The sequence below is a fragment of the Phoca vitulina genome, unplaced genomic scaffold, assembly GCF_004348235.1.
Source record: "Phoca vitulina isolate PV1807 unplaced genomic scaffold, GSC_HSeal_1.0 scaffold21, whole genome shotgun sequence".
In the NCBI taxonomy this organism is placed as follows: domain Eukaryota; kingdom Metazoa; phylum Chordata; class Mammalia; order Carnivora; family Phocidae; genus Phoca; species Phoca vitulina.
The window spans coordinates 17,880,739-17,902,211 of NW_022589724.1; positions in this window are offsets into that span (position 1 = coordinate 17,880,739).

Here is a 21,473-nt window from a genome sequence, read left to right on the forward strand (position 1 = left end):
CTCAAGGAGATATTAGCATCAAAAATATCTCTAGAGTTAAGGGGAAAAGTAAGAAGACATTTTAAGTTGTTAAAATCTTTAAAAAAATAAAGTGATACATTTCCATTTTAGACCTATCTATGGACTCCCTGCTATGAGGGAGCTGGTGCCCCCTTTTCTGTCTCCAGTCCTTGTTCTTTCATATGCTATTATTAGTAAGGTTTACAACATTTACATATTCTGGCCTGAAACCACAATTTTCACCGTTGTTTCATTTTAATTGTATATTGAGTAGGAATCTGAGTTCACCCCTGAACCTGTTCCCATGGCTTCCTCATTTTCAATTACTTTGTCATCATTTATCATTTTGTTTACCTGATTTCATCTTCCAGAAGCCTTTTGTTTTTAAAAACTTTGATAATATATTTTATTTAACCCCATCTATTCAAGATATCATTATCACAATATATAACCAATACAAAATTATTCATGTAATTTTTTTTACAGTCTGTTTTTCCTACTAAGTCTCTGAAGGTGGGTGTGTGTTTTATCTCTAGATCACATTTCAGACCCACGGGCCATAGTTCGAGTGCTCAGGAGCTACCGGTGGTTAGTGGCTACAGCATTGGGAAAGCACAGCCTTAGACCTTGTCCTTTCCTGTGTCTCTCTTGTCCATTTCCTGTCCAGTTGGGATTCCACCCCAGTGGTTTATCCCAGTGGAGGGGTTCTGTCCTTGATGGGATGCCTGGGGTGTCAACCTGTTTATCCATTTTTTTCTATTTGTTTTCACTTTTTACTTTGAGATAATTGTAGATTCATGTGCAGTTGTAAGAAGTAATACAGAAATTTTTCAAGGAAGAGATTAAGGGATCTTCTGTCCCTGAGTCTGTGCATGCTTCAGAATGTCTGTATTCTGCTTTTATACTTTTCAAACATAGGTAAGGTCATGTCACTCTTATGTTTAAAACTCTGCCTTAGCTCCCAGTTTACTCAGTAAAATCATTGTCCTTATCAAGGCTGACAAGCCATACATGTTCTGACCATTGGACATCACTCTGCCTTCTTCATCTCCTCTACCTTTAGGTCGTTCTGTTCTGGCCACACCAGAACCATTGTCATCCCCACTTTTAAGACCTATGACTTTTCCTTCCACTCACTATCATCCATCCATCCCCTTCCATGAGATATGCATATGGCCTACTTCCTTATCTTCCTCAAGGTTTTGCTCAAACATTACCTTCTCAATGAGGCCTATCCTGACTACTCTCTTTAAAATAATTACCCCTCCCTACCTAACCATCTTTCCTTTGTCATGATGCTCACTTTATTTTCTTCTTTTCTAAGATACTTTGGACTTTCTAACAGGCTATATAATTTACTTATTTATGTTTTTGTTTGTGTTTTTACTCCCATGAGCAGAAAAAAATTCTGCCAATAACATCTTCAATTTTTCACTACACCCATTTTAACAATTGCTTATGCAATTATCCCTATTTTACAGGCGAGGAAACTGAGCTTCCTAGAGTTGAAAAGATTTGATCGTAAGATTGGCATTAATGAAACTGGATTTAACTTCAGGTTCCTCTGGCTCTAAAACCCATGTTCTTTTGATTCTTCTAAAAGGGATTCAAAGTTTGTGGCTCAAAGAGCAAATGGAGCTAATATATAACTTTTATTTTCTCCTGCTAAACATCAAATCTCTTTTTCACTACTTCTTAACACAAATGAATTGTTCTGGATATAATCCTAGTGAATTTAGGCAGTGAGGAATCAACACCATTTCAATATACTAGACATTGACATTTTTTGAATTGCTGTCTACTATACTCCACTTTACTGGGTAATCACCACTCTATCCCATAATGCTGTGAGGTTTCCCACTGTCATCAATCATTCCTCCTCTGTTCATTGTATTGCAGCCTTCACTTGGGGGCCCAGCTGCCAAATAAAAGGTCATTTAATGGGTCCTTACTCTTTTGAGCACCATCCAAAGCTTCCTCTTCAATCAGCTTCTCAGGGAGAGAGCCATGTGGGGGCAAAGAGGCAGGTCACTTCAGCTACATTTCCATGGCAACCCATACATGAATGTGATCTTAGCCCATGACCTTGGACATAATGACCCCTAATCACATCCTCTATGCCCCCAGGACTCAGTGACTCATATGGCCATTTCCTGTGACCTGCTTTAATGGCACAGCTTCCAAAAAGGTAGACTTCTTACCTTAAGCAGGCAGGGCCAATCAGCAATTACTTCAGGGCAGAAACTTAGAACAGAAAGGGTCTTTGCAGGACTGCTAAAACAGCAATAGATAAAATATGTTATTAGAACTCTAGGTGCCAAATAGACCACACTTGTTGGAATATTTCAGCTCTTAATTATTCTTGACTGAATTCAGTCTGACCTAGCTCATTTCTCAATCCTATACAAAGATAATGGGGATGACACTATGGCTAAGGAGCAACCTTTGGAGGAACAAAGAATGTTGGGATAAGTAGAAAGAGGACACATTATAAGGTCAAATATGACAGGTGTTGACATGGAAAGGACTTTAGGATTGGACTGATGTCTAGAAGTATAATCACCAGGAAAATAGAGGCAGGCATCTTCTCTTTGGGAGATCCCTGTTGAGCCAAGACAGAATTTGGATAACAATGCTGCCTTTTGTTGTGTGACTGTGTTTGCCAATGTTGGTTTTCCTGTACTTATTTCCTTCTTTGTAAAATAGTGGTAATACTGATATTCCTTCACTCAACATTTATTGAAACTCTATTGTTTGTGTTCATAGGGATAGTATATGAATTAAATACATAAGTTCATAGAAAGCTCAGTACCTCACACATGGCATATACCCTAAAAGTGATCATCACTGTTGTTATTATTATTGTTGTTGTTCATTCCATTACAAAAAAATAAATTCCTAACAGCCAGAGTGCTAAAGAAGGTTGTTTTAGAAGGTTTTAAGCTCTCTGTCACTGGCCAAATCTTCATAGGCCATATGGGAATGGGATAAGGGAGTAGTCATAGTAGCAGAGGTTCAAGTGTTAAGATTATAGATTAAGTATTAAATTTTGGATTCTGAAAACTCCTTCCAATTGGGAGGTGCCATTATTCTGTGACATTTAGATTTTCCTCGCTCTTAACAATGGTCAAAGTTTTCTCATTGTCAGTAACTATGGAATAGCACCATCAGGCGTCACCAAAACAAACTGATAGGAAAATCCCAGGCCTTGTCTTTATGTTATCCCTAAGCCTTTACCATCTGAGATCCATAGATTCTATCTACCTCAATTTTTTGTTTGTCTGTCTTACATATGTCACTATCCACTATATCCCCACATATGCCCTTAATTTCCTTCCTTCCTGGTTTGCTTTATCCTATATACAATTCTCAAAAGACCAAAAAAAAAAAATATTGTGAATGTTGAAGGCTGAATGCTGTCTTCTCTCCCCACAGTTTCCACGTGGAATGAATTTCTTTTTTTTTTAAAGATTTTATTTATTTATTTGAAAGAGAGAACATGAGCACGAGCAGGGGGAGCAGCAGAGGGAGAGGGAGAAGCAGACTCCCGGCTGAGCAGGGAGCCCGACGCGGGGCTCGATCCCAGGACTCTGGGATCACTACCTGAGCCGAAGGGAGACGCTTTACAACTGAGCCACCCAGCCTCCCTGGAATGAATTTCTTGTTCCCTCATGGACATGTTCATTCATTTGGCACATAGTCCTCAACCTCTACCCTGCCAGGTACTGTGCAGGGCACCGAGAATACAGAGAGGAAAATCACCTACCTTAAAACTATTGTGGAGCTTTGGCTGTACTGGGAGAGGCAAATATACAAAAAAGTTACATGAGAAACTAGCTTTGCCCACATGGAATACCATGCAGCAGTAAAAAAGCAAATGGACTAAATTTATACCTGCCCACATCACTACCTCTCAACTACTTAGGTGAGTGGGAAAAGGAGGTATGATGTTAATATACTTTGTTATCGTACTATGGATTTGTAAGTATAGCAAAGAATACTAGAAACCAAATTCAGGAGAGCGCTTACCTCAGGGTGTGATTGAAAATGAGAGTAAGAAATGAAACTTAGCAGAAGCACATGAGGACTTCAACGTTTTTAGGGAAATTTTATTTCTTACTTTGGAAAGTGAATTATGAAATATATATATTCCTATAAATAAAATACTATAGGTTGTAAAAAGTGTTTTAAAGGGCACTATGCTATGATATTAAATCAAAATCAGTACCTGACTTTAAAGAGGCCATATAACAGGAGTGGCTTTTCTGTGTCTCTGTGGAAACACCCATCAGAAGGAATTAACCAGGTAAAGTGTGGGAGTGAGGAGCAGAGAAGAAAAGTTCTCTGCTAAATGTATCTATTTCTTATTAACCACTCTGTTTGCATTTTGATATAAATTTCCAACCTGAAACCTATTCCATCTCCTCAATTGAAACAGGAAGCCCATTAAGCAATTGAGTCTTATTTGCCTTTGTGTTTATTAGAGCACTGAGCAAAAATTTTGTTATGTTGAATTGGACACTAATAAAAGTAGAGGTCTAGGACCTCACTTGAGGGTCATTAATATGTTAAATATTAATTATATGTATAATTTTTATTTATACTTCATTGACAACTAGTCCAAGCTTATGAGATTTTTTAAAAAAAAATTATTATTATTATTGCTAACTGAATGTAACAAGCTTATGAGATTTTAAAAGTGGTCCTTATTTAGCAGTTCTCCACCCTGTCTGTAACACCCAATACTTTATCTGGGTTTCCAACAAAGTGATGAAGAATGTCTTTGGATCATGCCCTTCCCTCTTTGTGAAATATATTTCCTTCCTCATCTTTCACCTAGCAAATTCACTCTATTCTTTTAGATTCTGCTTATATGCTTCTGTCTCTATGATGTCTTTACTAATCAGTTCAGTACAAAGATGGAGCTCCCTCTCATAAACTCCTTTGCAACTCTTTGACATCCCTTGCCATAAACTTCCTGGATGCAGATTGGTTAGCGTAGTTCCTGGAACATAATAGACAACCAATACATATAGCCATTATCATTGTTAAAGGATGTTCCCTGCCCTCAAAAATTGTACACCCCATCAGGAGAAGTAGCAAAGACACAGGTGCTACACAATACAGTTTAATCCAATTCTATATATATCCCACAGACTAACACATCAGTGTTTGGCACATAGCAGCTGCTCAAATATGAAAGAGGGAAATTAATAAATAAATCTATGAAATCGCCAACATATGAATTTGTGTTTGTCTAGCCCATTGGAGATCTCAGCCTTACAAGCCTCCACCTTGTACCCCAAGGGGTGGAGTTATTTATTGTTTACATAGGCTAGCTCTTTGACTAACAAACAAAAGTCTGAGCTGGCTTCATTAAGAAGGATGGATATAAAGCAACAACATGTCTGTGCTGAGCCATTGAAAGTGAAATGGGATAATTGCCGTGGTTACAATGAGGCTGATCAAGCTGAGAGAAACAAGTTTCAAATTGTTCCAATCAGTCCTAATCCAGCAGAGTTATTAACAGTGCTCTACCCTGGTGCGACTGCATCTGCTAACTCGAGATAATGATTTATATCTCAGTTTATGAAAGTTCCAATTTGTCCTAATTCAATAAGTGAAACCCAGCAAGGCAGGCAGGAGACATATACTGCACCATGACTGGAATCCCCGTTTCATTCTCCTCTCCCCACCACCCCCAGACTGTGATGGCTGGCTGTGCATCTGCCTGCCAAGCACTTTCCCTCATGGACCTAACCTGAGGGAGACAGAGTGACATGTTGGAGTAGAAGTTTTTGATCACACCCTAGGGCTGAAAGATATAGCAGGAAAGAATGTTTTGAACAAAACCAACAAGGTAGAAATATATAGTTAGAAGTGTCTTGGAGACCCCCAAGTCTAGGAGTCCTTAATGTGCCCTCGGTTAGAAAACAGTGATTCCATGAATGCTGTCTCTATGCATGCATATGTGTGTGTGTGTGTGTGTGTGTGTGTGTGTGTGTGTGTGTTGCATGTATGCAGTTTTCCCTTTTGGCGAGAAAGTCCAGAACTTTCATTAGATCCCAAATTGTTCTTGTGACCTAACAAAGTTATGAACCATTGACTGGTCTAGTCCATTCACTGTCAAAAGCAAAGCAGAAAGTGGGATGTTAAGATAATATCACTACTAGCAAGAAGGAACTGGGAATAGAATACAGGAATCCCTAAGATAGAAACTAATGTACATGTTTGACCTCAGAACAAAATGTGACTTCAGCCAAGTATGATTTCTTGGACACCATTTCTTCTCACCTAATCCTCCCATTCTATGGCAATGCTGCCCGCATTCAGTCAGCCATGTGTCTTCTTCATATCCAAACATATCCTCTGTGAAAGTATACCGATAGGCATAGAGACAATATGGTACCATGGAAAGGATCCTGTACTTGCTTTACTTTCTAGTACAGTCAGGCATGGAGTGATAGAAACAAAGTACGTATTTCTTGAATGAATGAATGAATGAATGAATGAGCTGAACATCATAAAACATTGCTAATGGACCTCACTGAGATTCATTTCAACTATCAGAAAAATGAAGAGATTGGTCTCTGTTATATTTCAGATACTTTGTTTTAATATTTGATGATAATGACAGCCATTTGCTTGATATCTCATTTCCCACTATTAAAGGAAAGATATACATGCCCCTCGTCAAGGGATTCCTAAAATGTCCTCTGAAACAGGCCAGATTCTAGGCTCTGAAGGTACAAAGGTGAATTAAAAATGGATTTTTCTTCAAAGGGTCTCACAGTCTATGGAAAAAGACCAATATGTAGACAAAAGTCAAGAAGTCTACTTACAACTAGTGAGGTCAAGGATTGAGTGCAGTGTTTTTTGTTTGTTTGTTTTTTAATTTAATTTTATTATGTTATGTTAGTCACCATACAATACATCACCAGTTTTCAATGCAGTGATCCATGATTCATTGTTTTCGTACAACCCGCAGTGCTCCATGCAGTACGTGCCCTCCTTAATACCCATCACCGGGCTAACCCATCCCCCCCGCCCCCTCCCCTCTAAAACCCTCAGTTTGTTTCTCAGAGTCCGTAGTCTCTCATGGTTCATCTCTCCTTCCAATTTACCCCCCTTCATTTTTCCCTTCCTTCTCCTAACGTCCTCCATGCTAGTCCTTATGTCCCACAAATAAGTGAAACCATATGATAATTGACTTTCTCCGCTTGACTTATTTCACTTAGCATAATCTCCTCCAGTCCCATCCATGTTGATGTAAAAGTGGGTATTCATCCTTTCTGATGGCTGAGTAATATTCCATTGTATATATGGACCACATCTTCTTTATCCATTCATCTGTTGAAGGGCATCTCGGCTCTTTCCACAGTTCGGCTATTGCGGACATTGCTGCTATGAACATTGGAGTGCATATGGCCCTTCTTTTCACTACATCTGTGTCTTTGGGGTCAATACCCAGTAGTGCAATTGCTGGGTCATAGGGTAGCCCTATTTTTAATTTTTTGAGGAAGCTCCACACTGTTTTCCAAAGTGGCTGTTCCCACTTGGATTCCCATCAACAGTGTAAGAGGGTTCCCCTTTCTCCACAACCTCTCCAGCATTTGTTTTTTTTGTGCCTTGTCAGTTTTTGCCATTCTCACTGGTATAAGGTGGTATCTCTATGTGGTTTTGATTTGAATTTCCCTGATGGCTAGTGATGATGAACGTTTTTTCCTGTGTCTGTTAGCCATTTGTATGTCTTCTTTAGAGAAGTGTCTGTTCATGTCTTCTGCCCATTTTTTGACTTGATTATTTGTTTTTTGGGTGTTGAGTTTGAGAAGTTCTTTATAGATCTTGGATACCAGCCCTTTATCTGTAGTGTCATTTGCAAATATCTTCTCCCATTCTGTGGGTTGCCTCTTTGTTTTGTTGACTGTTTCCTTTGCTGTGCAGAAGCTTTTTATCTTGATGAAGTCCCAAAAGTTCATTTTTGCTTTTGTTTCACTAGCCTTTGGAGATGTATCTTGAAAGAAGTTGCTGCAGTGTTAAGATAGTACAGAGGAAGGAATTATGAGTAATTCTGGGGCAATGGTAGAGTTGGGAGATCAGCATTAACTCAGTCATGAGAGTAAGTTAAATATGAATTTACCAGACAGAGTAGTGGAAAGGATATCCATAAAACTAAAATGACTCAAGCAAAGGAATGACATTGTGGAAGATCATGACACATCACTAGAATGGTGAATAACATAGTATCATCCTAAGATATTGCTTGGCATTTAATGAAAGCTAAATAAATATGTTGAATTAAGAGGAAATAAATGGATAAATATACTTATTAATAGTAATAGCTAACATTTATTGAATTATTCTCAGTGTCAGAGTTAATACTAAATATTTTCCAAGTGTATGTCACTTAGTTTCCCACAACAGCATATGAGATAAACATTGTCATGATTCTCATTTATAAGTGAATTTATGGAAGCTCAGAGAAGCAGAAGAATTTATCCAAGGTCACATAGCCAGTATCAGGTCCAGAATTTGGTTATGGTATGGCTTCCTGACTTTAAATTCTAGGCACTTAATTTATTCACTATAAAGTATAGGATGCATTGGAAAAGGAGAGTGGAATGAGGAATACCTGGGAAGATGCATTATGGTCATATTGTGAAGGAATTTGAATGCCATGCTTTGGAATTTGGATTTCATTCTCTTAGCAAAGAAGAGCCATTTAGAGTTTTTCAAGCACGGGCAAGGCAAGATCTAAGCTGTGTTTTAGAAAGACAGCTGGGGGGTTGTGAGACACAGGCTGAAATGTCATGAATCTGTATAGTGCAGAACCATTAGGGAGACACATAAATAAATCATCTTCTACATATTATTCTGCACCCTGCTTTTATTTTAGCAAAAACAGAGCATGCATGTAGTTCCACATCAACACATCTACATCTGCCTCAATCATTATTGTTTTTGGATAAAAGTATTTTTATTAAAAACAATTTTAAATGTAAGAGGTATAAAAAATACAATCCTAACCCCACATGCTCATCATGCACTTTCCAATTGTCAAGTCATGATCAACTTATTTTCACTTACACCCCCCACTTCCCACTGTATTTTGAAGCAAATTCTATTCCTGACTTTATATAATTTACTCAACCAATATTTCTATATATATTTCTATAAAACAACTCATTATTAAAAAATATTATTATTATAATTAGTAAACATAACTTTAGTCTTTTAATATAATACAATATCCACTTTAGGGTTCTAATGTCCCTACCTCAATCATTTTGAATGACTCAGGATAGTTATACAGTACTTCATGTAACCAACCTCTATTAATGGATATGTGTGGTATTTACAATGTCCCAATGCTCAAGAGAGACAACTCAGAAACATTATGGCTATGAAGTTCCTATTTTCCTTAGCAACACGAGTCTGGCAGTTTATTAGTATTCTTGGGACATTTTGATATTGACTAATGGAAGTTTCACATTGTGTCTGTCGTCATCTCCCCTCACCTAATCTAGATTCTTGAAAGTAGAATTCCTTAAACTATACCCTAGGCCAAATTCCACCTGCCTATTTTTTTTGTGCTATTAGACCTAGCAATGGCTTTGGCATTTTAAAATTTTGACATAAATCAAAAGAAGAATAGTATTTTGTAATAAGTGAAAATTACATGAAATTCAAATCTCAGTGCCCATTAGCAGTTTTATTTTAAATCAGCACAACCACACTCTTTTACATGTTGTTTAGGGCTAATTTGGTGCTAAGACAGCTGAGTTGAGTGGCTGCCACAGAGACCTTATAGTGCACAAGATCCTGCACAGTATCTTTAATTTTGTCTCATGACCCATAGGGCTAAATATCTTTAGTGGTGATAAGATTCATCTAGAAAACTCCTATAAACACAGATTTGGGAGACCCGCCCTAAAGATTCGGATATAGTAGGTCTGGTCTAGAGCCATGAATTTGAATTTTTTACGAGCTCCCGAATGAGGCTGATAGTACTGGTGGGGGGCCACACTTTATCCGACCTCGTAAGAAAATGAGCAAAGATTCAAGGCAAGGGAAGTGGTGAGACTGTCCTGATCAATCCCTCACTGAATCCCCTTCATAGTACCTTGCCCGAGGGTCTCATCTTCACCCCATATCTACCCAGCTATTGCAGCCTGACCGTAATACTTGACCTGTCATTGCTTCTTAGAAAGAATGAGGAAGGCAACCTGACACAAGCAGGTCACATTAACCAGGCAGATATTTATTCATTAGATGCATATCACACCTTTACTCCGAGTCTGGATCCTAAGCTTAAAATATAGATAATTATCCAGTCACAAAAATAACCACTCTGCATCGAGCCTTTAAACAAAATGAGGGAGGAGGGCCTGATGCACATTGAAGGTATGAGAGAAAAAGACCAAAAAAAGTTAATAATGAAAGCCTCTATTTTAGAAAACTTGAATGTCAATTTTCCAAAATAGAACATTTTACCCCCATCTCCTCTCTGATCTGAATCCGATGCACTTTTCATTCTGCATTGCTGTTCTGGGTAACACTGCCATTTTTAACCTTGAGAATCATTTTGACTTGGGGAGAAAAGTATGGGCTTTGTAGAGACAGAACGAATCTCAGCTTTGTTCCTCTCAGACATGGAAATTTGGAAAAGCAATCTAAACAGTCTTCGGTGAGGTGCTAAAGTGATCAGCTTTTCCCCATTTGCCCCCAGGGCATCCCCCATTTTAGCACTGAAAGCTCATGTCTCAGGAATCCCTTTGTGTTGGGAAAACTGGAGGGTTTGATCAGTCTAGTTGCCACATCTGTTAAGAAACAAAAACAAAACAAAGAAGCAAAAAGTCGTATTGGCTAGTTTATAGGGTTGGTATGAGGGTAAAAAACACAGCACCAGGCACTGAGTGAGGCCATTATTGAAGGTAGGTCTACTCCCTCTGTCCCCAGAAACCAACTACGAATTCTGCTGTCTTACTTGAGTCCTCCCCGCTCAGATAAAACCCACACCCCTCATCCTCTAATCTCTGCAGTTTTTTTTTATTTAGCTCCTACCATCCTGGGTCTCCATCTCCCCTGCCTCAGTCAAGAGTCTCACACTGCTTTAGGCTAAGTCCTTTCCTGAGGTATTTAGCTGCTCTTCCCACCTACATTCTCTACCTTTCCAGTACTCTTAAAGAGAGCTCTTTCTGAACTGTCAGTCAAACTACATTATTTCAGAGTTACACCTCCTTCTATGACTCTCTTTTGCCTACCCGCCCAAAACTGAAGCCCTAACTCCTTCATAGGCCACTCAGAGATAAAGGTTACCTCCTTTAAAGTCTTAAAACTCCTGCCAGTAGCCTACAATCCAGTCTTAGTAATACATTCACTATCTCCCAGATAGCCTCAGAACTTGAATAAATGTATGTGTGTGCATGTGCATATTACTAAAGTTGCAAAGCTTGTGTTTACTAGGATCTTCTTAAGACCAGAAAGATTGAGTAAATAAAAGCGTACCAGTCTTCTCCAATCCTCCTTTATATTCTATCTTTGTTTGTTTTCCCTTGACCTTGCTTATTCAAGCCTGGTCCTATTTTCCCTGAATCCTCAACCTTTGCTTAGCTTGCAAGGCTATATTGCTGTGTTAGCCAGTTTCACAGTCACATTTGCTTTTCTTTCTGTCTTGTCTCTTCTAATCAGCTGCTCCACTAGTTGGAGGTTGGCGTAGAGAAGCCGTGCTAAGTGCACATCTGTTCACATCTGGCACATAAAGGGCTGCAGGTCACATTTACAGGCAGTGCAGCTGACTCCACAGCAGTCTAGGGAAAGAAAAAACAAAACTCTGGCCTAAAAGTTCTCTGTATTTGATCAACCGCAGTAATTGGGGCATGTCCAGCTGGCATTCATCCTGGCACCAGGAATAAAGAATGAGGTGAGTTAGGATTAGGAGCTGGCCGTTGCCAAGACTTTATCTCCTTTTGGGTCCTTCTGGATTTGAGCATAAACTAGTGAGAGAGACTTGTCTGTGTCATCATCTTAAAGTGTGCCCTCTCTCAGTTTCCTGAGACCAGTGAATGTCAGCTCACTGTTTCTAAGAAGCACTTCTAACTGCCCCCAGCTTGCGAGCATTAACAAAAGCAGGCCAGTGTTAGAAAAACAGGCATTTTGATTGGCTTTCCTCACTCTGGTCCTGGGTCTGAAATAACAGATTGGAGAATGGAAGCTAAGCTTTTGGGTCCTGTTGGGAAGGTCACAGCCTCCCTCTGATTTATTGGGGGTTGGCTGCTGGGACCAAGAAGCAAGGTGACACTTTGGAAAGTAACCAGAAAAATACAGGCTGGTGTAGATGGAGTTGAAAATAGATGATAGATTCTCATTGTATGAGATTATTGCATACAGAAATGGAAATGTCAGTTGTTTGTAAATGCTTTTCTCAGACAAATTTTGAAGGGATCAGATAAGAATCTATTGGATCAATTAAGAATCTATAAAAATAGATATTTTCTAAGGCACATTTTAATCTTGACAATTCTGTAATTTCAGGGGTTTTTTCTATCAATGTATCTCTACTCCCCACATTCAGTTGTTCTTTAATTTGTATCCAGTAGCACTTTCTATCCATTCTTCCCTCTGCTGCTTCTCCCAGTTGGACTTTTCAACAGACAGAAGGTAGCTGAACTCCATAGAATATGATTTGAGCAATAAAATGCAGGACCACATATACCTTCCTCAGGTCGTCCTAGTGTCTGACATTTCACCATTAAGGATTTTTTTTTTTCTTTTTACTTGGAAAGTTTGGTCCTTGAGTGTTCCCATAACTTAGTAGGCATCAGACATCAAATCCAGTGGGCTTTGCCACCATTTCATCTTCCAACTATACCAAAAGATTCAGTACTCAAGATTATTCAGAGCCAGTGATTCCATATATTTATGTCCAATGAATCCATATACATTTATGTACTCCCAAAAGACACATAAAATAATATTTATAGCAGCAGAAATATTTTAAACCTCAATGCATCAAAAATACCCAACAGCAGTAGAATGGATAAAGTATGATGTATTCACATAATAGGATATTATGGGGCAATGAACAAAGTAGTGCTAAATGCAACAGGGAAGAATCTCTAAAATAATAATAATAATTATTATTATTATTATTAATTAATTAATTAACACAGAGGAAAAAAGCCAGATATAAGGGATAGCTTATGTATAGTAACCATTTATGTAAAGTTCAAAAATAACTGAGGTGCTAGTTATGTTCAATTTTCTGATCGTGGAATTGGTTTTATTTTTTCTACATGTTGGTTTAATTATGAAAATTCAAACTGGCTTTTAAATCTCAGCTTTACTGGTGCAGCCACTCTGGAAAATAGTATGGAGGTTCCTCAAAATGTTGGAAATAGAGCTACCCTACGACCCAGCAATTGTACTACTGGGTATTTACCCCAAAGATACAAATGTAGTGATTCAAAGGGGCACCTACACCCCAATGTTTGTAGCAGCAATGTCCACAATAGCCAAACTATGGAAAGAGCCCAGATGTCCATCGACAGATGAATGGATAAAGAAGATGTGATATATATATATATATATATATATATATATATATATATACACATATACATACAATGGAATATTATGCAGCCATCAAAAAAATGAAATCTTGCCATTTGCAATGACGTGGATGGAACTAGAGGGTATTATGCTAAGTGAAATAAGTCAATCAGAGAAAGACAATTATCATATAATCTCACTGTTATGAGGAATTGAGAAACAAGATAGAGGATCATAGGGGAAGGGAGGGAAAAATGAAACAAAACGAAACCAGAGAGGGAGACAAACCATAAGAGACTCCTAATCCCAGGAAACAAACTGAGGGTTGCTGGAGTGGTGGGGGGTAGGAGGGATGGGGTGGCTGGGTGATGGACACTGGGGAGGGTATGTGCTATGGTGAGCGCTGTGAATTGTATAAGACTGATGAATCACAGACCTATACCCCTGAAACCATAATACATTATATTTTAATAAAAAAATAAATCTCAGCTTTAACTCCTATTAGTTGTGTATATTTGGACATATTTTTAACTGGGCTCAGTTTTCTAAACTTCACTGAACCATTGAAGTTAGATGATATATGTAAGACATATATACTGTATTGTTTCCAATGATACATTAAGTGCTTAATAGCCATTAGCCTCATAATCAATATTATTACATATAAAGTGTGTTAAAGAAAGTACTTCCTCTACAGAGTTGTTATGGTTAGTCTACGGAAAGGTCAAAACACAATTACTAGTACGTAATAAATTCTCAAAAAATTGTAAACTTTTGTTATTATTATTCTTCTTCTTAATAAAACTTGAATTTATAGCATTGCTGAGCATTTCCACCCAGAGAAGCTGAAGGCGTGCCAGCAAGCCTTGGCATGTTGAGGAACACCCACAAAGTTAAGCCTGTCTGAGGCACAGGGGAGGTGCTGCGCTTGGTGACGCCACCCCTAGCATGGTACAGCACCCTCGCCCCTGGCTCTTCCTCTCTCACTCTGCTGGTGAGCATGTCTGCAGTCCCTTCCAGCTCTGCCTGCGGAGTGCTGCCCAGGTGTGAGACATTCAATCTCTAGCCATAAGGGAGCTGTGAAAGCAGAGGACATTAAATGTTTATCAGGATCATCTACTTTGGCCTTTATTTTTCTTAAAACTCATCTGCAGGCCAGCAAGGGAAGGCAGAGGGTGGAGTCAGGCAGAACTGGCCTCATTCTCTGCCACAACCACTTACCAAATTACATTGGTCAAGTCCTTTAAACCCTCCAAGCCTTGTTTTGTTTATCTGTAAAATGAGGGTAATAATAGGGGCACCTGGGTGGCTCAGTCAGTTAAGCGTCTTCCTTTGGCTCGGGTCATGATCCCAGGGCCCTGAGATAGAGACCCTGTTGGGCTCCTTGCTTGGCGGGGAGCCTGCTTCTTCCTCTGCCTGCCACTCTCCCTGCTTGTGCTCATTCTCTTTCTCTCTCTTTCCTCTCTCTGTCAAATAAATAAATAAAATCTTTAAAAAAAATGAGGGTAATAATAATAATAACACATGCTTAGAATTGTCATGAGAATTAGATGAAATCATATATTTAAAGCTTTTCACAGTTCCTGGTGTGTATATTTAATAAATGGTAATTTTTATTTTTGTTTCTTTTTTTCCCCTCTGTATTCACTATGTTCTTTTTTCTTTTTCTTTTTTAATTTTTTAGGTTTATTTATTTTTAAGTAATCTCTACACCCAGTATGGGGCCCAAACTCATGACCCTGAGATCAAGAGTTGCAAGCTCTTCTGACTGACCGACCAGGTGCCCCTATATTCTTTTTTCTTAGAGCAATATATAATTCATGTTCCGGGGCGCCTGGGTGGCTCAGTCGTTAAGCATCTGCCTTCGGCTCAGGTAATGATCCCAGAGGTCTTGGGATCGAGCCCCGCGTCGGGCTCCCTGCTCCGCGGGAAGCCTGCTCCTCCCTCTCCCACTCCCCCTGCTTGTGTTCCCTCTCTCACTGTGTCTCTGTCAAATAAATAAATAAAATCTTTAAAAAAAAAAAAAAATGTATATATATATATAATTCATGTTCCAAAAAGTTTGCTATTCTAAAGTGATTCAGCGTTTTTTAGTATGGTCACAGGTGGTAAATCATCATTGCTATGTAATTCCAGAACATTTCATTAACTACCCCTAAAAGAAATCTCATACCTATAAGCAGACACTCCTTTACTCCTCCTCCCTTTCGCCCCTGGCCATCATGAATCTACTTTCTGTCTCTATGAATTTGCCTATTCTGGATATTTCATTAGATCTATAGTATGTGTCCTTTCCTTTCTGGTTTCTGTCACATAGCATAATGTTTTCAAGGTTCATTCATGTTGTAGCGCGTATGAGTACCTTGTTTCTTGTGAGCACCTAAATACTACTCCATTGTATGGATATACCACATTTTTCGTATTCTTGACTATATTCTTTTTTTTTTTAAGATTTTATTTATTTGAGAGGGAGAGAGCACGAGTGGGGGTGGGGCAGAGGCAGAGGGAGAAGCAGACTGCCTGCTGATCCGGGAGCCCAATGAGGGGCTTGATCCTAGGACCCTGAGATCATGACCTGGGCCGAAGGCAGATGTTTAACTGACTGAGCCACCCAGGCACCCCTTTCTCATGTTTTAAATGGGGAGAATAATACCTCTTATGTAGGTTTATTATGAGAACAAAATTAGACTTCTAGTACAGGGATGTGTTGGCTTTTTCTCATTCTTGTCTCTGTGAGAAATGGTAGGCTATTCAGATTTTCTGGGAATTATCCCCTCCTACATCAACTGAAAATTAACCCCAATCATCAGTCTTCACCATTTGACTATAGATAAGTATCAGTGCCAGGTTCCATCTGTTACACCATGAGCACAGCAGTGAGAGAAAATAGTTATTTTTTGAGGATGATTGTATACCTAAGACCATGCTGACCAATTTAGAGAGACTGGGATTTTAAATATTATCTGACATGCCTTCACTGGTCTAATTTCGACCTCAAGCAATTAAAAAAAGTAAAGCTCTTTTTAAGTAGTCCAGAGCATAACCATCAAATGATATAAAAATAGGTTAATGACTGAATATATTTATATTGACACCTACATCTACATCTGTATCTCCCCATCTACCTGTTTTTCTGCCACCACAGCTTAAATTGGAACCAGTTGTCAAAATCTGCTGAAATCAGTTGAAAAAGTCATTATGCAGGAGAACAAGACTTGTGTAGCACTTATGTGCATGATGGATTCTAAACTGGGCCTCATCCATACCTTTTCTTTTCAGCAGCTTGTTCTATTGGTCCGGATCACCAGAATGGGAGTTGGTACCCTGAAGATCCATTGACTGCAATCAGCCATGGAGGAAGCAGTCACCTGTTAAATTTAGATTTCTTGAATCTGCCAGGATTCTGACACAATGATAAACAGCCACCATTTCTAGTAAAGGTTGGGAAAGCTCACTCATTCACTGTTAATTGCTTTGTGGTACTGAGCCATAAAAATGGCAGCAAATCAGTCCACAGCAACACCCAATCATGTAGAGATGGCCACCCATCTTGATGACATTAAGGTCATTTCATCCATCTCTAGAGTGTTGGCTAATTGGCTACTACCAGTTTTAGGATACAGCTTTTTGAGTGACTGAGGACCTGTAGGAACTTCTGAGAAAATCACTTACAAGGAGAAATTATTTTATTTGTCACTATAGCTAGAGTCCTATGAGGAAGGGAGACACTCAGGTTCTTTATTTTCATCTTTGATTCTTTATTTTCACCCTGTCTGTGCTCTTCCTAAGGAGAAGAAATAGCAATATAATTAATCAGACTTTAGGTCATTGATTGGGCCATGCTGGCTAGTGGGCATGAAGACTCTGTCATTAAAATATCCAAAAATGTTCATTTTCTTTCTGTTGCTGCACCCCTCCCCATCTTTGCAAGGCTTGGAATCATACTGGTAAGATAAAACACCTGAGATTGAATTTGGAGGGCAAAATAGAGGAATAGTAAGCTTTGACCTGAAAACAGTGTTCCATATGTTTAAGTTCTGCTTATTGGAATGTTTGTAGTCAGAGCTCCAGCTAAAAATAAAGTGTTACATTGCTTACCATTTGAAAATATTTTATCCAGAGATATTTCCTTTAAGAACTTTATTATAGGGCTCCTGGGTGGCTCAGTTAAGACTCTACCTTTGGTTCAGGTCATGATCCCAGGACCCTGGGATCAAGTCCCATGTCAAGCTCCCTACTCAGCGGGGAGTCTGCTTCTTCCTCTCCCTCTGCACCCCCCCCCCCCCGCTTGTACTCTCTCACTCTCCCTCTCTCTCAAATAAATAAGTAAAATCTTTTTAAAAAAAAGAACAAGGATTTCTGTGGTATCATAAAATACTGAATTATTTTTAAGTTTTTTGACATAATACCAGTAAATGTTACCACCACCACCACCTCACATCCCCACCACTTTATCCTTAGTTCTAAAACTAGCCTCTTGGAGGTAGCACTAGAACATTCTACAGTGAGTGACATTGTAATTTTCTTTCATATGGATTATAAAATCTTATGCCAGAAGAAAATGTGAAGGTAGTAAAAAATGGTTAAATAATAACAGAATGGAGAAAAAAGACTGAGTACTTTTGTGTTAATCATGATTCTAGCAACTGGGATGACAGTAGTGAGCAAAACTAATAATCTCTGCTCTCATGGAGCTTAAGTTTTGGTGGGGTGGATAGATAAGTAACTGAATAAGTAGAATATTTAGCAGGTTATACAATAAGGGCTATGAAGAAAATTTAAGTGGACAAAGGGGCTAGGATATTTTGAGTTGAGGGAATTGGACATTTTCAGTACGGTTTTTGAGGAAGACCTCAGTCACAAGATAACATTTGAATAAAGGTCTAAAGGAAGTAATTAGAGAGCCACATACCTCTGGCAAAGGAAATGGCAAGTAAAAAGTCCTTAAGGCAAGAGTCTTCCTGGCATGTGTAAGAAATTTAAGTTGGTATAGCCAGAACTTGAGTCTGGAGAAGAGCAGAGGATGGGGTTAGAGGGGAAACAGGAGATAGATTGTAAAGGGGGCACGAGCACGATCTCGTTCAGATGTCGTTCATTCAACTTCATTGAAGCCTATTTTACATACAACAAAATGTGCCTGTTTTAAAGTCACAATTCTATGAATTTTGACAAATGTATGCATTCCTGTAACCTCCAGCATAACCATGACATGAAACATTTCCATCATCCCCAAAATGTCCCTTGTGTCCTCTCTCAGTTGTAGCATATCTGATCTGCTTTCTGTCAGGAGAGTTTTGCCTTTTCTGGAATAGATCCTATAGTACATACTCTTTTGTGTCAGGCTTTTTTCACGTAGCAGCAAAAATCAATGAGCACACAACAATGGGGTGTAATCTCAAATGTGTTCTGCTGAGTGGTATTTTATGAGAAGAATATGCTAAAATTTGTGTATATGTGCTAAAATCTGTGTTTATCTGTTGGTGGATCTTTGGATTATTTCCACTATGAGGCTATTAGAAATAAAGATGTTGTGGACATTTGCATAAAAGTTTTGTGAAGACATATATTTTATTTTTTTTTTTTCAGGTAAATACCTAGAAGTTGCTGGGTTATGTCTGTGTAGGTGTTTAGCTATATAAGAAATTGTTGTTTTCCAAAATGGATGTACCATTTTGTGTTCCTGTTAGCAACATGTGAAACCTCCAGTTTCTCCCCATCCTTAAGAAAATTTGGTACTGTCAGTGTTTTATAATTTAGCCATTTTAGTGAGTATCTGGTGGTGTCTCATTATGTTTTTCAATGTGCATTTCCATGATGACTGATAATATTAAAAATCTTTTCATATGCTCTTGGTAATTTGTATATTTACTTTTGTGAAGAGTATGTTCAAATTCGGTTTTTAGTTTTTACTGGGTCATGTTTTATATTATAAAATGTAAGAGTTCTACATATATTTTGGATAGTAGTCCTTTGTGTGTATGTACCACTTTTTTATCTTCTTAATGATGTCTTTTGAAGGAGATACATTTTAAATTTTGATAAAGTCTGATTGATCAATGTTTTTATGGTTTGCATATTTTTGTTTTATCTATGGAACTATTTTACTACTATAAGTTTGGAAATGTTTTCTTCCAGCAGTGTATAATTTTAACTTTTTTATTTAGATCTATGATCCCCTTCAAGGTTTTGTTTTGTTTCGTTTGTGATAGATGGTGTGAGGTAAGGGTCTAAGATTTTTTTTTTTTCTATATGAATATCCAGTAGTTTAAGCATACATACAATAATATATTTTCTTTACCTAAATGCTTTGGCAATTTTCTGAAAATCGCTTAACCACATATGTGTGTGTCTCTGTTTTGTTCCAATCTCTATATCTGGTCTTGTGGACTTGTCATACCATTTTACTTACCGTAATTTAAGGATAAGTCTTGAAATCAGGTAGTGTTAAGTTTTGAAATTTTGTTTTTAATTTTCAGGATGATTTTACCTATCTTTGTCTTTAATTTCCAACATAAATTTTAAAATTGTTTTGTCAGTTTCTACAAAAAAGCCTGCTGAGATTTTAATCAAGTTTGCATGAAGACAAAAGATAAATTTGAGATTGTTAATATCTCAACAATATTGTGTTCCAACCCATTAATACTGTATATCTCTCCATTTATTTAAGTCCTCTTTAGATTCTCTCAGAAATCCTTTATCATTTTTATTGTATGGGTCTTATATATACATGTTTAATTAAATGGATCCCAATTTTTAAAAAATTTTATATGGTACTGCAATATGGTATATTTTTCAATTTCATTTTTTTTTTTTACTGGTATATAGAAATACTTTTGGGGTTAGATGCTGATTTTGTATCCTGTTGTTTGCTAAAATCCTTTAATTCTAGTAGATTTTTTAAAAAGATTTTATTTATTTATTTTAGAGAGAGTGAGCACGGAGTGTGCAATTGAGTGGAGGGAGGGACAAAAGGGGAGAAGGGGAGGGAGAGAGAATCTCAAGCAGACTCTGCACTGAGCATGAAGTCCAACATGGGGCTCAATCCCTTGACCCTGAGATCGTGACTTAAGCTGAAACCAAGAGTTGGACGCTTAACTGCCTGAGCCACCAGGTGCCCTAGTTCTGGTAGTTTTGTTTTGTTTTTTAAGATTTTATTTATTTATTTGACAGAGAGAGAGAGATCGCAAGTAGGCAGATAAGCAGGCAGAGGGAGAGGGAGAAGCAGGCTCCCTGCTGAGCACGGAGCCCGATGCAGGGCTCAATCCCAGGACACTGGGATCATGACCTGAGCTGAAGGCAGTCACTTATCCAACTGAGCCACCTAGGCGCCCCTAGTTCTGGTAGTTTTAAAAATGTTTTTCTTTTTTTACTGCAGTGGTTAACCACTGACAAAATGTTGCAGAGAAGTGGTGAGAACACAGTTTATGTATGTTCTAAACCTCATACTACATTATTATTTTTGCTTTTTTTTTTTTTTTAAAGATTTTATTTATTTATTTGACAGAGAGAGAGAGCACAAGCAGGGGGAGTGGCAGGCAGAGGGAGAAGCAGGCTCCCGAGCCCAATGTGGGACTTGATCCCAGGACCCTGGGATCATGACCTGAGCCAAAGGCAGTCACTTACCCAACTGAGCCACCCAGGCACCCTATTATTTTTGCTTTAAAGTTAATTGTATTTAAGTTAACACTAAATATCTTTGTTATTTACCATTTCTGTTCTATTCACTTCATTTTATTGGTCCAATTTCCTATCTGATACCTTTCTCTTCTGTGTAAGGAACTACCTTTAACAATTCTTTTGGAGCGTGTTTGTAGGTGGCAAATTTTCTCAGCTTCTGCTAAAAGAAGTCTTTGTTTTCCATAATGTACAGAATTCTGGGTGAACTTTTGTTTTCTTTCAGGGCTTTAAAGATACCATTGTGC